The sequence below is a fragment of the Protopterus annectens genome, chromosome 1.part1 (assembly GCF_019279795.1).
Source record: "Protopterus annectens isolate FY-2018-M chromosome 1.part1, PAN1.0, whole genome shotgun sequence".
NCBI lineage: Eukaryota > Metazoa > Chordata > Ceratodontiformes > Protopteridae > Protopterus > Protopterus annectens.
Genome location: NC_056726.1, coordinates 1456539973 through 1456557315, shown reverse-complemented (window position 1 = coordinate 1456557315; position 17343 = coordinate 1456539973).

The window sequence follows — 17343 nt, the reverse complement described above, 5'->3', positions numbered from 1 at the left end:
GTTGATAGCTTATTATGCTATTATCTGATTGGCCTGAAGGCTTAACTTTAGAAAAGTCTTTCATCCTGCTTGTATAAAAGCCTCACATTTCTGCATTGTGCAAACGTGGTTCCCTGTTCTTGCATATAAGCAAACCTCTCTGGTTTAAAATCCTCTATAGGAAATGCTCCCATAGTCTCCCACTGTTCACAGCTGCTTAAAGAGCTGCCAGTTTGAGGAGAGGGTGGTACCACTGCAGGTAATCCAATAGTATACTACTAAACACTCTCACTTTGACCTTTAAGTGACTCTCCCTTACTTCTTTCCTTCTGGAAATTGTGCTTCCTTGCCTTACATAGAATATACTAGATTCAGAACAGGGGTCTGTGCTGGGCGCCTTACTGCTTGGCATCTATTTCTCAGATGTCCAGGCCAAAGTAGATGGCCTTTGGCTCACCAAGTTTGCTGATGATTGCAAACTGGGAGCAACAATTCAGTCCCCCAACGATGTAAACATATTACAAAAAGAGCTAACACAAACAGAAGATTAGTGCCAAAGCCATGATCTAAAACTAAATGCAAAAAAAAATGAATTTTTCCATTTGGCAAAAAGGAATTCCCTACAAATTACAATATTGACAGCACCCCCTGAGTTCCAATCCAGTGGTGCGAGACTTAAGAACACAGGTTGACAGTAATCTGAACTTTGACCACCATGTTTCCACCATGGTAAGGAAAGCCTTCTACTTTGTGCACCTCATAAGCAAGGGCATAGTATCCAGGTCAGGGGATGTTATAACTCCACTGTACTCAACCCTCATCAGACCACTTGTAGAGTATAATGCACCCTTTTGCATGTACCTCACCAGACACCTGCAGCAGCTGGCAAGACCTCAGAAGTTTCTCACTAAGAAAATACAGGGACTCCAAACCATGACCTACATGGACAGGATGAAAGCCCTGTCACTTTATTTTGTATCTTATAGGCTGCTGAGAGTTGACTTGTGCCTGCCCTATAGTGCAATCTCCAACCCTGCCCTAATAGAAATGCTGTGCATCCAAGTACAAGCCAAAACCAAGGAGTGACTATAAATAAAATTTAAAAAAAAACAACGCAAAGTGGACACCGTCAGAATGTAATAAAACCACATTAGAAAACTACATAAATACTCATACAAACATTCCCTCCTAAACTTTCACTGGATAGCAAGTAACTAGGTTCACTGATTGAGAAGAAGTAGCACAAAACAAAGAATAAAACCTGTTAAAGTGGCACTACCTGTAAAAGTGAAGCAGAACAGTAGTTCTATAAACAGTCACTTTAAAACAAAATTAACATCAACCATAGGAAAAAACAAACCATAAGTGATGAAAATAAACAATAATCCATTATATTAGTAATGCATTTGTTAAAAATTAATAATCACTAAATACAATCAAGGAATTGTAAAAAAAAAAAAAAAAAAAAAAAAACAAGTGATAATTCAGTGAAGTGTTTAGAAAAAAAACATATAAGGAGGATTTGGGATGCAACACACATCCTATGGACACCATATTGTTCAAGTCATGCATGTTCATGGAATCCTTTTTCAGTTGCCATCTAAGCTCTTTCCATTCTAAAACATCATTCCAGGGACACCTCCCGGGCTATGTCTTTAATGCTGTGCAACACATAAAACTTAAAGGAATTTGTCGTGTTATCTTTGATATGTTTGAACATGGCATTATTCAAAATTTTCCTCCCATTGTCATACATATGTTGATATATTCTCATCTTTAAAGATTTTTCCATTTTTGCCAATATAAAATCCTTGGCAAGCCTGACATTTGGCCACATAAACTACCCTGGTGCTATACCGATAATACTTCTGCTTCAAGAATACCTTCCCAGAGTTCGCTAGATCAGACACTGAACCTTCCAAAATGTATCTACATTAGATGCACCACCTGCATTTTTTTACATGTCCATATTCAGATGTCTAAGTCACTCACTCTATAAGAGATTTTTTAGAAGCATCCTTCTTATACAAAAAGGAGGGGTATGGGCCCCAAATATCAAATTGTTCACCTCTATTTTAAGCACATTCCAGTTTTTGTTAATCACAACATTGATTTCTTTGACAAATGAATTATAAGTTAGGACTATAGCCCTGCCAGAAACATCCCCAGGACTGGAAGATTTATCTCTACCAAAAGCAAGAGCACCTTTTCCCAAGATGGGTACAAACTCAAATTTTTCATGTTTAGAAATCACCTCCCCCATAACACCTTGAATGAAAGTATTGAAATATCCACGTTTTCCAACATTGCTTTTAACTTTGTGGGCAAAAAGACCTCGTATTGTGAAATCATGCATACAGGTCTAACGATTTGACCTTTAACTATGGATCTTTTTTGGTATACAGGGTTTCAGCTGTTAAAATGCAGCAATGAATTTGAATACGTAGACTTCCTGTAAATGTTAGACTTGAAAAGCTACAATGATGTCTTTTTAGAAATGGTGACATCTAGTGAATCCGCGGGTATGTAATCGGAAGGACAAGTGAGTGGAGAGAACTTTTTTTGAGTGGGTCAGGAGGAAAATGTGAACACTTCTCTTTCTATTGATATACAGCTGCAATTTTTCCAGAGCAAGTTAACCAAGTATCGGTGCAGCTTAAAGTGGAGCATTTTAGAGAATGCATCAGAGTCAACCATGTACTGAAAGGCTTACATTACTGGAAACACCCAACTGGCTTGGTTGCAGGTTTGTCCCTTGAAAATAAACTTATTTTTCTGTTTAATTGCCAATGCTGTGAGTTAATGAAGATTCTTATTTAAAAATAATATTAGAGACATGGGCAATCTTTTGGGAGAGATTAATTCTATTAATGACTCTATACATTCGGATTTACTATTTTCTGTTAGTCGCAATGATTATTATGGGGTGTTTGCTAAAGTTGATACTGTGTCTGTGCAAGTTAAAATTAAAAAAGAAAAAAGTTAAACAGAGATAGGAAGTACTATGAATGTGGTTTGGCCTATCCAGCTCCACCTAAATATTTTACTAAATATAAGGCACCTGGGGGCTCTGGTTCTCGTGAGGGTGATAATTCTGATAATTATGAAGGTTACCTGGATGTTGACAGAAAATGGAGCATGGGCACCCCTGAGATAACGCACAGGAGGAGGGTTATGTATCACCCCCTTTAGGCTCACCTCTGCTGAGGAGATCTGAGATAATAAGGAATCAGCAGGAAGCAGGGGGGCCAAAACCAGACAGGCAACAGTCGGACTTCCTACAGGGGGAGGCACCACAGGGACTGACTGATCAGATTATTAATTTCAATGAAAGTGGTGACTTTCGAGTTTATAACTATAATGACTTCCCTGTGAACAAAGATTGGGCTCAACGTTTTGAAAAAGGCATCTATTTGTATCTACTTGTAGAGCCTGTATTGATGATATTTTAGTCGACATAACGCTTTTTACTCACAAATAAAATTTTTGCTTCTATTTTGGGGAGAAAGGCTTGACAAATTTTAACACTCCAACGTTTGTACCAGATCAAGCACCATTAACCCCCCCCCCTACTACAGCCATTTGTTTCTTTGTTTGAAAAAATGTGTGAATTTGAGACCAGGCAGATTTTGAGTAGGAAGGCAATGATTTACATCTATAACTCAACTGATGGGGAATTATCTTTACTGAGACACATTACTGACAATAGGCAAATTCGAGTGATGAAACCTGATAAAGAGGCTGGCTTAGTAGTTATGAATTCCAGTGATTATGTTAACAAGCTGTTTAACATCCTGTATTATGATACTTATTAGGAGGTTTCTGTAAAGGAGAGAAACATTGCTTATTATAAAATTGACGTATTTCTTGATGATTGTTTTACACCGGATGTCATTGCACAGGGCGACTTGGATTTTCTTATGGTGGTCAAGCAAAGAAACCCCACGACTTTTGGAATACCATCCACAAGGACCTGACTGACCCACCCCTGAGGCCTACTGTTGATGCAAAATTTTTGTAAACCTTTACAATAGCCGCTTTATTGACCATCATTTGAAGGGTATCATGGGGAGGCTGCATCACCTTTAGAAGGATTTTTGGGATTTTAATAAAAGCGTGTTCAGTAACCTGTATAGTGAGGACATTATGTTTGCCACTGTGGGTGTTGTCAACTTGTTTTCAGGTATCCCTCATGACACCAGGCTAGAATGGTTTTACAATTTTTTTTATGCAGAAATAGTAATTTTGCATTCTAAGATTAAACTACTCAATGACCTGATGGAAGTTGTCCTTAAAAATCAATTTTATTTACTTTGAGGGACAAATGTTTAAGCAAAGTACTGGTGTGGCTGTGAGGGCTGCGTGCACCCTGAACTTTGCATATTTAGTTATAGATGATATGTGCTTGACTCCCTTTATTTTGAGCAGTGTTCCTTTTATGGGCCTTACCTTGACAATATAGTTATTTTTCGGAAAGGTAGCCTTGAGTGTCTTGAAATATTTTTTTGCTATTTAAACAGCACCACTTCTTTTCTAAAGTTTACCACCAATATCTCTTTGAAGCTCATTAACTACCTGTAGATCACAACTTCTAAAAAGATAACATTGTAACTTTTCAGGTCTAACATTTACAGGAGCCTACGTATTCAAACTCATTTCTGCATTGTAACAGCTGACACCCTGTATATCAAAAAAGAGCCATAGTTAAAGGCCAAATGGTTAGACCTGCACACATGATTTCATAACACAAGGTCTTTTTACAAGAGACCACCAAGATAAAAGCAATGTTTGAAAACCATGGATATCCCACTGCTTTTGTTCAAGGTATTATGGGGTAGGTGACTTCTAAATGTGAACAATTTGTGTTTGTACCCATTTTGGGAAAAGAGGCTCTGGCTTTTGGTGGAGACAAATCTTCCAGGCTCAGGGATGTTTATGGCAGCGCTATGGTCCTAACTTACAAGTTAGATGTCAAACAAATTAATGCTGTGATTAACAAAAACTGGAATGTGTTTAAAACAGGGGGTGAGCAATTTTAATATTTCTGGGCCCGTACCCCTCCTTTTTGTATAAGAAGAATGCTTTTATTAAACCTCTTATGGAGATGGTGAACGGGAGGTCTGAACATGGGCATCTGAAAAAATGCAGGCGGTGCAGCCAATGTAGGTACATTTTGGAAGGTGCAGTGTCTGATATAGCAAACTCTGTGAAGGTATTCTTAAACAGAAGCATTACTGCTATAGCATCAGGGCAGTTCATGTCAGCCAATGCCAATCTTGCCCAGGATTTTATATTGGTAAAACAGAAAAATCATTAAAGATGATAATATATCAACAAAAATATGACATTGGGAGGAACAATTTGAATAATGACCTGTTCACACATATCAAGGATAACACGACAAATTCCTTTACATTTTATGTGTTGCACAGCATTGAAGACATAGCCCAGGGGGGTCCTTGGAAAGATGTTTTAGAATGGGACCCAGGTGGACAGTAGTCTCTCCTGTGATAGTCACATCACCACAGCAGTCAGGAAGTCCTTCTACGTGGCACACCTCACCATAAAAGGGTTCTCATCCAGGAAAAAAGAGGTCATTGTTCCCCTCTACTCGACACTCATTAGACCCATTATAGAGTACAACGCCCCTTTTGGAATGTACCTCACAAGATATCTGCAACTGGTGGAAAGGCCACAGAAGTACCTCACAGAGAGGATTACTGGCCTCAAACAAATGCCCTACACTGATCACCTCAAAAAACTCCAGCTTTACTCCGTAGCATATCGCCTACTCTGAGGTGATCTCTGCCTAACATATAAAGCTATGTCAAACTCAGAGCTGTTGGACATGCTACACCTAAAGAAATCCCAATCCCTCCAAGCTACACGCTCTAGGAACCTAAACCTTGTCACCACTATAAACAGGACATGCTGGAGGGATAGATTCCTGTCCCAGAGACTTCCCATACTCTGGAACAGGCTACCTATCTATGTCAAGCAAAGCTCTTCATTAGCACTCTTCAAGAAAAATCTTGATGAGTGGATGGGAAATAGGAAATACACCCCGGGATCACTTCTGTGTCTCTGCTGGACAGTGGCACAGGAAAATAACTTTCTTGGGTGGCGCAAGCCAGGGAACGTTGTTGGCTAGGCTTACATAGGCCCTTGGGCTGATAGCCTAGTATTCCCTATGAATCTATGAACCTATGGAAAGGGCTTAGATGGCAACTGAAACTGGATTCCATAAATGGTTATGGCTTGAATCACATGATGTCCGTAGGATGTCTGTTGCGTCTAAAATCCTCCTTATTTTTGTGATTTTTTTACAATTCTTTCGTTATATTTAGTGATTATTACATTTTTAACAAATGCATTACTAATATTATGGATTGTTATTTAATATTCATCACTTATGGTTTGTTTTTTGCTATGGTTGATTTTAATTTGTTTTAAGGTGACTGTTTATAGAACTACTGTTCTGGTTCACTTTTACGGGTTGTGTCACTTTAACAGATTTTATTCTTTGTTTTTTTTACTACTTTTTCTCAATTAATAAATCTAATTACTTGGCATCTGATGAAATCTTAGGAGGAGCTGTTTTTATGAGTGTTCATGTAGTTTTCTAATGTGGTTTTATTACATTCTGATAAAGTCCATCTGATGCAATAAAGCGCTTAATGTTTTATTTCACTTTGATTTGGACTCATTAAAGCTATTCCCAGCACAGTGCTACTGCTTCAAGTTGTTTTTTTTTTTTTTCATGGTCAGTAAATGCTGCACATCTGTAAGTCAAATGGCACAAGGGTCACTCTAGGGATCTCACCGTAGCTTGTGACATTAACAGGACATGCTGGAGAGACAGATATGTTTCCCAGAGACTGATGTTTCTCTAGAATAGACTTCATATTCATGTAAAACAGAGCTTCTCACTGACCCTATTTAAACTCAGTCTAGATAATTGGATGGGAGACTGCAAATTCACCCCTGGGGTGTTACCCATGTCCCTCATGGACATGGGTAGCCAGTTCTGATCATAGACCCACTATGTTCAGAAATTCATTCTGCAAATTATCCAAAAAGAACCAATGGGGATACTTAGGATTAACATGGCTGGCTTGTAAAGGCTCTAGGGCCACTAACCTAGTAACCTCCTATGAACCTGTATCAGAACCTCATAAGCTTCCTGGGGGGGAACCAACCCTTAAGGAAGGTCCCTGATCCCATGCCAATACCCAGGGGCTTCCATAATCCCAGAAGTGGCAGGGTGGTGGCTCTCCAAAATTTACTGTCATATCTTAGGCTGAGTAATATAGTGCCAGTTGGCCACATACATGCCCCAAATGCCAACATAATGCAAGCCATGTATACAGTCAAAGCTCTGCTTCACAGGTGTTTCTGAAGTATAAACATAACCGTTCAACCAGCTCACGATTTCAAAGAAGAACAAATGAAGTAAACACTCAGTTTTCAGTTACAGGGGATTGTTAAAAAGTGAAAAGGACTTGGAATCCTGAAATTATGGATAAAAGTATGAATATCCTGGTCAGGGTAATGCATGGCAAACATACTTTTTATTAAAACCTCCTTTCGCTACTCAGTTTGACAAAATTGCTTCTTATTTAGTGCACAACAAATAAAAATACTGGAAAGTTTTCTAGGTAGATTAGAAAATACATCAAAATTAGGGGCAGCTGGCTGGAGATTTACAAAGCCACTATAAATTGAAGAACATGCTGACAGAAAAGCAGGTCACTGAGACAGGATTTGTACATATACAAAGCTGTTTTGACAGTATCAGTGCATCTAGCTTTAGAGCTGATGTAAAGTACAGTTTCTGTAGTTTGATGCAAATTTGAATTAACACATAAAATACTCTATTAAGAAATGTATTGCATTTGATATCTTTCACTTTTTTGTCTTTTTCTATCTCTATAAAATTGTTCTACTATAATAATTTAGAAGTGAACACCTCAAAACACAAATGTATTACCTTACTACCAAGAAGTATTCCATCAAGAACACAAATAATCAAAACAAAAGTACTACCACAGGAAGTAATTTAATTCAATAACACCACCTAAAAAGTAGAGCATGTATTTTGCAGAACATGCCAGCCTTACCCCGTACTCCCTTATGTTCCTTATTATTTTCAGTCTGAGGTCACTCTAGTTCCAAGAATATTCAATTAAAACAGTAAAACATTTATCTCAAGATGTTATGATCTCAAAGACATTATTAAACAGCAGAATTTGAGCACACAAACATTGCTGTAACACACAGCAAACAAGCAGATAAAAGGAAACAATACACTGAGCAACCACTCTCAAGCATGTATGAAAAAGTATTTTTGACTCAAGCACATACATGAATGCCTGTAAGATAGGTTACACAGGAAAAAGTAAAAAGCTACCAAAAATAATGCAGAAATACATTTTTACATCAAACAGTGTTATGGACTTGCTCTGGCACATTATGTTAAACCAGCACATAGTGAAGGTTTACAGGCTGTTAGATTTTACTCAAATGCAATATTTGAACAATGAAAGAAACAAAAATCACTAACAAGAATCAAAGGACTAGAAAGGTCCTGGCCTGTGTCCTAAAAAATATTCCCATTCCTGATAGAAAAAAAACACTTTGTGCAACGCAATATGGCTTATGCCCACACCATAGCACAGAGACAACCTTACTATTATTTTTAAAACATTAAATCATAACAGGAATGAAGGTGAATTGGTAAGCAGTCTGCTTCGTGATGTCTGTAAAGCATTAAGTGTTGTATAACACTCAATGCTACTATACAAGTTCACAAATCTTGGCTGATCCAAACCCTAAACAAAATAGTTTACCAGCTACCACAATAACAAAACCTGGTGTCTTAAACTGAATGAGGCTGACTCTGCGACTTTACCTGCAGCTACAGGTGACTCTAGGGGTCAATTCTGGGGCTATTGCCATTAATATATTCAGAAATAATTAGCATCTGGTCACTAAGCATGAAAAACTCATACAATAACCACGCAAGACCACTATCTCAAAGAAAACTATAGAAATGTATTCAGTAAAACAGTAGCACACACAATTTTTCACACTTTCTGTGCTTAAACCATGTCTCAGATTAACCAGTCATATAAATACACTTAAAATCATCATCAAATTAAAAGACACAAAGCATCCTTCCTATAAATATATTATATTATCTTGCAAACACACTAGAAACAGAATCATAAAATATATGCATATATGTTCAGCTGAGTAAAGATAAGAATATGCATGTTCTTACACAACTATTTCTTCAATGCATGCAGCTTTAAAAGAGATTTTAAACTACAGAAACCATTCAAATTGGGGGTGAGGGTAGGGTTTGGCTCAAAACTTAGATATCCAGCAATATTCCTTTTTTCTGTAAAAGTCACTATATCACACCCCATGGGTTTTGTTTTATTATTTCAGCAGCATTACATTTAAAGGCACATTCAATATCTGTAGACTGTATGTGTTTAAATAAGGCATTGCTATCAGTCCTATTGTTTACATCTGAAATATGGCCATAAATGCAGTCTTTCAATATCCTATTGCATTTGTCAACATAAAAAGCAACATATTGGGTACATCAAGACAAATATCTTTCCAAATATTTTGATTCTCAGAAATGGATGAAACATTTATAATATGTACTTTCTTAGTTAATGGATGTACAAATAAGTGATCCTTACAAACATACCTACAGTACACACAAAGGCACTTAGAAGCTTACTTCTTCCTTTATCCTTTTCCTTATAACATCAAATTCTTCATATTAACAGACTTTTTAAACAAACTGAGGTTGTTCTGAAGTGGAGTAACAGATTATAAGATGAGCCAGTATTTCCTATAGATATCTTGAAAGGCCCCACATGTTTGTTGTAAGACATTGAAACAGAAAGTATAGTCTTATTAATCTTGGTTGGAACTTTCCCAGTAATATGTTCTTATACCAGCTTTACCATTTCTTTCAGAAATCACTTTATCTTTCAAACTTATCATATCATGCTTATCATGACCCTCATGTTAAACTCATCCCCCTGCATATTTAATTATTGTATATAACATTTAGCAATAGCAATTCTAGATGTACTCAACATCAGTCCATAAACAATGTTAGAAAATATATCTTGGATGCATACTCATTCTGTGTAAATAAGTCACTTTTCTTACGTTTTTTTCTATACAAACCTGTTTCTGTAGTCTTACTAGCAATCTCTAAACTGTATATCCAAAAGTTAATTTCAGACAGTAATGATACCAATTTACATCTAAATCAAAAATAGGTGAGGTATTAGTTAATTGGTCATAAAATCTTATTAGATCATCCAGTGCCCCAAACCATACCATAAAAATATCACCCACAAATTGTTTATGGAAGGAAATCTGTGTATTAACTATGTTCTGATCAATAAAAAGAAATTGTTCTTCTCATGCTGAAATAACTATGTTGGCAATGGAGTTAGATATGGAAGTACCCATGGCAACACCAGAACACTGCTGATATGTGTGATGCCCGAGCACTGGCCCAGTAATCAAGAAGCCTCAATCCTCACCACTAGCACCAGTGGGTTTCTTCCTTTCTCTCCAGTTCTCCAATAAGACTCCCCACTGGCACAGCTATAGGGTTCAGATCCCAGCCAAGTAGTCAAGCCAAAACCTCCAGTACCCTTTCTGTCCAGCCAGTGCCTCGTATCCCTGCCCAAGTAGCTGACACACACACACTTTTGAGATATGTGTTATATACGAACACACAGACACTCCTGGGGAAGGTTGGCACAGGTTCTCCAGCTATGCCCCCTTCTTGTCCAGAAAATAAAGTAGAAATGACTGCCACCAACCACTAATATCAGCTACTAATAAGGCCCTTCCCAAAAGGTGACCAATTTCACTGTGTAATATTACTGTTATCCAAATGGGCTAAGGCTATTCTGGAGTGGCTTAATAGACTATGACTAAATACATGCAAGTACTCTAGACCTTAAATTATCTCTACACAAAACTGCCACAGTTGAAAGGTTTAAAATATTTAATAAATAATAAAAACACAAGACAATACTTATTACTTCAACACAATGACCTTACAGAGTTCAGAAATCACAGTAAAATGCTTTACAATAATACTGTATAATAGTCTGACATAAATATAGAAAACAGCTAGACTAATCTGGCTATTTCTATCTATCTCTAAGAGAAATCACTGTTCTAAATAAATATCTTACTTACAGAGCAAAGGCAGAGTGCTGGTGAGTTGATGTGTTCAAGTTCAGACAAAATCCAAAATGCCCTATCTTTCTCTCTGAGAAAGGCTTAAATTGATAACACAGTACTGCTGAGTCATTTCGGATTACATCATTCTTAAGAATTCTGATTTAGTTTCCCAGGCTAACAGAAACTTGAAATTTACATTTCTGTTTGTAATCTACACCTGCAGAAAGCCACACCAGTAAAATATATTTTACACGTAAAATCTAGTAATTAACTCTTGCCCTAACACAATAGAAAGAATTCCTTAGTCCAGACATCCTGTCTCTGAGCTTGAGATCAAACTGTCATACAATGCTTTATTTATCAGCTTTCTTCCAGCAGGGTGCACTGTGGTTACAGTTTTGAAGCTCAGTACAACCTATAGTTTAATCCTAACATATAGTTCTCTTTACATTTGTAGAACAAGTCTGTGGATTACATTATTTACAATGACATAGAATTCACAATAAGAAACATCCTGAAAACATAAAAACATTATGTTCTAATATAAGTGCAACTAGTTCACAGATAGTATTAATGAACATTTGATGAAACTTACTTCCAGTAACTTTAACACCAATATAATTCAGTATAATAGTAAATAATGATTTAATATCCTTTGTAACAAACATTCAAGGTCATCCAATCATATGGCAATCATAAAAAATCATCATCTTTAATATAACTTGTAATATTCAAAAGAAATAATTTTGGTATGGATTTTAAGCATAACAATACAGGTTTTGTGATCTACCCTGAAGTATACAATGAGTTTGTTGGGGGGGGGCAGCATCTTTATGTATTTTCAGTAATCCATAAAATATTGGAACAATAGAATGCTCAACATGAAAAATTATTGAACTTCAATTAGTAAGCTAACCATTTGTATGTAAATGAAACACGTGATTTCATTTATATAAACATATGATCTAATGATCTAAATGTACCTTTGAAATTACCTTATAATAAACTGTATCACTTAGAAGCTCACTTAGAAACAGCAAATTAGCAGCGATATAATCAGACTCATAAAACTCATACAATACAGTGACTCAACCTAAACCACGCTTAGAACTAAAGCTCAGACTATGACATAGGAGTCGTTCTCATCTATTGAAATGTGGCTAGAACAGACACAACTGTTACTAAACAAAAAAAAATACTAATCTATTCCTATTCTCTCCGATCTTGTTTGACAAGATAAAAATAACATTATCATAACATCATCCAACACCACCAATGCAATTTTTACACCTTTCACAAAGCTTCCAATCGGTATTATTGAATAAAACTTGACATTTAATCATCCTTTCTGGCATGCTATCTAAAAACACATAGCAAGTTAGGCCTCGCATACAGAGTAAAAAAGACCAATTCCCAGCCCTCACTTAAAAGTCCTATAACATACACAGTGATGCATACTCAGTGTATATCTAAAACTATGGAATAACAGTCCTTCTGCAGTTAAAACAGACTAACAATTTACCTAACTTCATGACACAGCTAAAATCTCATCTCCATACTTCTGCTACTTGTTCCCTACAACATAATTTACTATACTTACCCTTACATCATTGTAGTGCAATTTGTGCCCGCAGTGCTATAACTTAAAACTTCCTTCTGCTGTCTCAATTTCTGTCAGTGATGATTGAAGCTAGTATGTATTTGTCAGTAATACTGTATTACACTTTATGATATATTAAAGTGCAATTGTGCTTTTATACTGTATTATTGTTGCTTGTTTTACTAATTAAAATGTAATTGTTGTCCAGTTCTTCTTCCAGGCCCCTGCTGAAAAAGTTATATCAAGTCACACTTTCTTAGCAAATCAATATCAATAAATACCCCTGATAAAACCAAGGTTTTAGCACACACACACACACACACACACACACACACACACACACACACACACACACACAGACAGACAGACAGACACACACACACACACACACACACACACACACACACACACACACACACACACACACACACACACACACACACACACACACACACACACACTCTGACACTTAAGACAATATTTTGAATGGCTGTGAGTAACTCCGAAATAAAACCTGTTACCTCCATGTAAAATGTAGGGAACATTTTTGATGCAGGTCTTATACATACGGTCCTGGTGTCACCCAAAAAAAAACTGTTTCCTTTAATATCTGTCTGTGACACAGTATCTGATTCCCATCATTTTTGCCAGTTCTGCTACACACCTTTTGCGCTATATTATTACCCTTAGTCTGTGTTCATATCGGGTGGACCTATGTTGGTTACATCTGCTTCCGAATAATATAGCCAAAGTACTAATTAGGCTAGCCGACATACCCATGTTTCTTATATTGTGTTATCATTGCACCGGCTACCTCAGAGATGTAGCCTCACCTACAAGGTAGTACTTTAATAGAACTTGCCTTTCATGGACAGTTGCCCACTTGTTTTCTGTCTGAGTTCAGCTTTACACCCAGCTGTGCAGATAACAAATTCAACCAGGCTCTGGGTTCAAAATCCTTAGTTGTGAATGTCCCATCCAAACCTTTGTCATCTTGCAGGAATTCATATGTCTCCTTTTTTACCATGGAGCTGCATCACCATTAGACAAATATCACTAATGTGTCTTGAGCTAAATCAGTCAATCTTTATCTCTTAACAGAAGTATATGCAGTAACTTAATCTGTCTTCTTTCTTCCACTTGCTTAGATACATGGACATCTTCGTGGCAACCTTTGCCCTATGGCCTAGAGATGAACTCTGTCTCTCTCTCATTTGCTTTACCGTTGTACTCAAACAATGTAAGCTCAAACCTTTCTTACTGTATCTGCTGTATAGTAATCCTACAGAGTGCTTCTGACCCCTGTCTGTAAAAATCTACTCCCAGCTTCTGTCCCTTCCCCATCCAGCTTTTGCTCCCTCTTAATAACACCACTACCTAGTTTTAGTTCCCAGTAGCCAATACAGAAGCAGCTCTACTGTCACCAATCACATCAGACTGCACCTGAACAATGACACCAAAGCAGGTGTATATTTTTCCATTTAACAAAGACTTTTGACATGGTTAATCATAACCTCCTAACCTGCTACCTGTCCAAAATAAACATGACCTGCAACATGTCAGCATGGTTCTGTAGCAACCTAATCTAACATGCACAGTTTATCCAATGGTACCACTATATCTCTGCATCACAGCTTGGAGTACCCTGAGGATCAATATTTGCATAGGTTCATAGGTAGGTACTAGGCTATTAGCCCTGGGGCCTATGCAAGCCCAGCCAAAAAGGTATCCTGGCTTTTTGCCACCCAAGAAAATTATTTTCCTATGCCACTGTCAAGCAGAGCCACAGAGGTGATCCCAGGGGTGAATTTCCTATTTCCCATCCAATCATCAAGATTTTTCTTGAAGAGTGCTAATGAGGAGCTTTGTTTGATATAGATAGGTAGTTTATTCCAGAGTATGGGAAGTCTCTGGGACAAGAATCTATCCCTCCGGCATGTTCTGTTTATTGTGGTGACAAGGTTTAGGTCCCTAGAGCGTGTAGCTTGGAGGGAATGGGATTTCTTTAAGTGGAGTATGTCTAACAGTTCTGGCTTTGACATAGATTTGTATGTTAGGCAGAGATCACCTCTGAGTAGGCGATATGCAACGGAGTAAAGCTGGAGTTTTTTGAGACGGTCTGCGTAGGGCATTTGTTTGAGGTTAGTAATCCTCTTTGTGAGGTATTTCTGCGGCCTTTCCAGTTGTTGTAGATGTCTTATGAGGTACATACCAAAAGGGGCGTTGTACTCTATAATGGGTCTAATGAGTGATGAGTAGAGGGGAACAATGACCTCTTTTTTTCTGGATGAGAAACCTTTTGTGATGAGATGTGCCACGTAGAAGGATTTCCTGACTACTGTGGTGATGTGATTATCAAAGGAGAGACTACTGTCCACCTGTGTCCCAAGGTCTCTTAACACACTTTCGGTGTTAAGTATACTACTGCCTATGTTGTAGTTCATGGGTACAGAGTTTTTACCAAAGAGGATGACAATGCACTTTTTGACATTGAGCTTGAGGCCATGGCTTTAACACCAGGCATCTGTCTCAGTGAGGCCCTTTTGTAGGATGTCCACATCATTAGAAGTTTCGATTATGGCTCCTAGTTTGCAGTCATCTGCGAACTTCATTAGCCAAAGACCTTCTGTGTTAGCCTGTACCTCAGAGAAGTAGATACCAAACAGAACAGGAATCAGGACTGAACCCTGTGGTACTCCACTTGTCACTGGTCTGAAGTCAGATTTGGAATCTGCTACTTTCACAGTGTGGGTTCTGCCAGTGAGCCAGTTGGCAACCCATCTTGTGACAAAGGGATTTATACCTAGTTTAGTGAATTTATCTATAATTCCAGAGTGGGGGATGGTGTCGAAAGCCTTGGCAAGATCTAGATAGGCTGTGTGAACCACCTTACCCTTGTCTACGGCTTTGGTGACTGCTTCAAAGAAATCTATCAGGTTTAGGAGACATGATCTGCCTTTTACAAACCCAAACTGGGTGGAGTCCAGAGTTTGGAGATTACCAATGTCTTTGTTTATAAGTTCCCTGATGATACATTCCATGGCCTTGCAGACCAGGCTCATCAGGCTAATGGGGCGGTAGTTCCCGGGGTCTGTAGTGGCTCCCCCATTTGGAGTGGGATGACTGTCGCTGTGCACCATTCAGCAGGCACAAAGCCTGAGGTGAGGCTATGATTGAACATGGTACTTAGGTGGGGTGCCAGTTCATTCTGGAGTTCATGTAGAATGCAGCCTGGGATGCTGTCTGGTCCCATGGATGCTGTGTTCTTGGCTTTGGAGAGTGTGGTTTTTACCTGTGCAGCCATGATTACAGGAACTTTGCATTCTTCCAGTATAGAGATGGGCTCTTTAGGGGGTGAGAGGGGGGTAAGTTTAGCACTGAACCTATCTGCAAGGATGTTGGCAATATCAGTTGGGTCTGTATATTTAGTGCCATTGTGCTGTAACTCAGAGCAGATCTGAGTGTTGCCATTGAAATTCTTGATATAGCTATAAAATGCTTTGTGGTTGTCTTTAGAATCAGTGGTGATTTTTTTTCATAACTAGCTTTGAAGGATTTTATCAAGGATCGCAGCTTCTTAAGGCTGACCAGGGAGCTTCTCCACTCATGGGATTTTACTCTCTTTTGCAACAGTTTCTTCCTTCTGTTGTATAGTTTGTTTATGGCAGGGGACCACCAGATTGGCTTCCTTTTTTTGGAGGATAGCGTCTTGGTTCTGTTTGGGATAGCACGATCTATGCACTCATGTAAGTGCGTATAAAGTGCAATTATGTAGGATTCAGTAGTCGTAACTGTATTGTCCATCTGCATGGGTATCATGAAGTTCACCACTTCTGTCTTAAGAAGCATGAAGTTGGCTTTGGAGAAATTTTTTACCATGGTTTCCTTAATGGGGGGTGGGGGCAGGATGTGGATATCTAGGGTAATTAGCTTATGGTCGGATCGGACCAATGAGGCGTTGACTTCAGGTGTGGAACACCGGTCACTCATGTTGGTAATGACTAGATCTAGGATATTGTTGCTCCTGGTGGGGGTGTGGATAAGGTGATCCAGGGCATTGGAGTTGATGAATTCCAGAAACCGTTGAGCGAAGGAGTTGGTACATGAGTAGTTTTCCCAGTTAATGGTGGGGTAGTTGAAATCGCCCATTATTTTTGATATTTGGTTGAACCCTAATATTTTCCAGTACATCAAGAAAAGAGGAGTGGGAATCCTGGGTCATGGTGGGTGATCTGTAGCAAGCTTCAATTTGGATTGCAGTTTTGCCTAGAGTTAGTTGCACTTGGATAACCTTGGCTGCATTATGCTGAGCAACTAGCCTGGAGGTGTGGATATCCTTAATAAATATGGACACACCTCTGCCTTTGGTGTTCTGGTCCAGGTTACATGGCCGAAAAGTGTGGTATGAGTTATAGCCTGGTAGTGCAGGGGTGCTCTCTGGAGCCTTGAACCAGGTCTCAGTCACTGCACAGAGGTCAATGTTCTCCATTTTAAGGAGTGCCTCGAGTGAGTGCATTTTGAGATTTAGA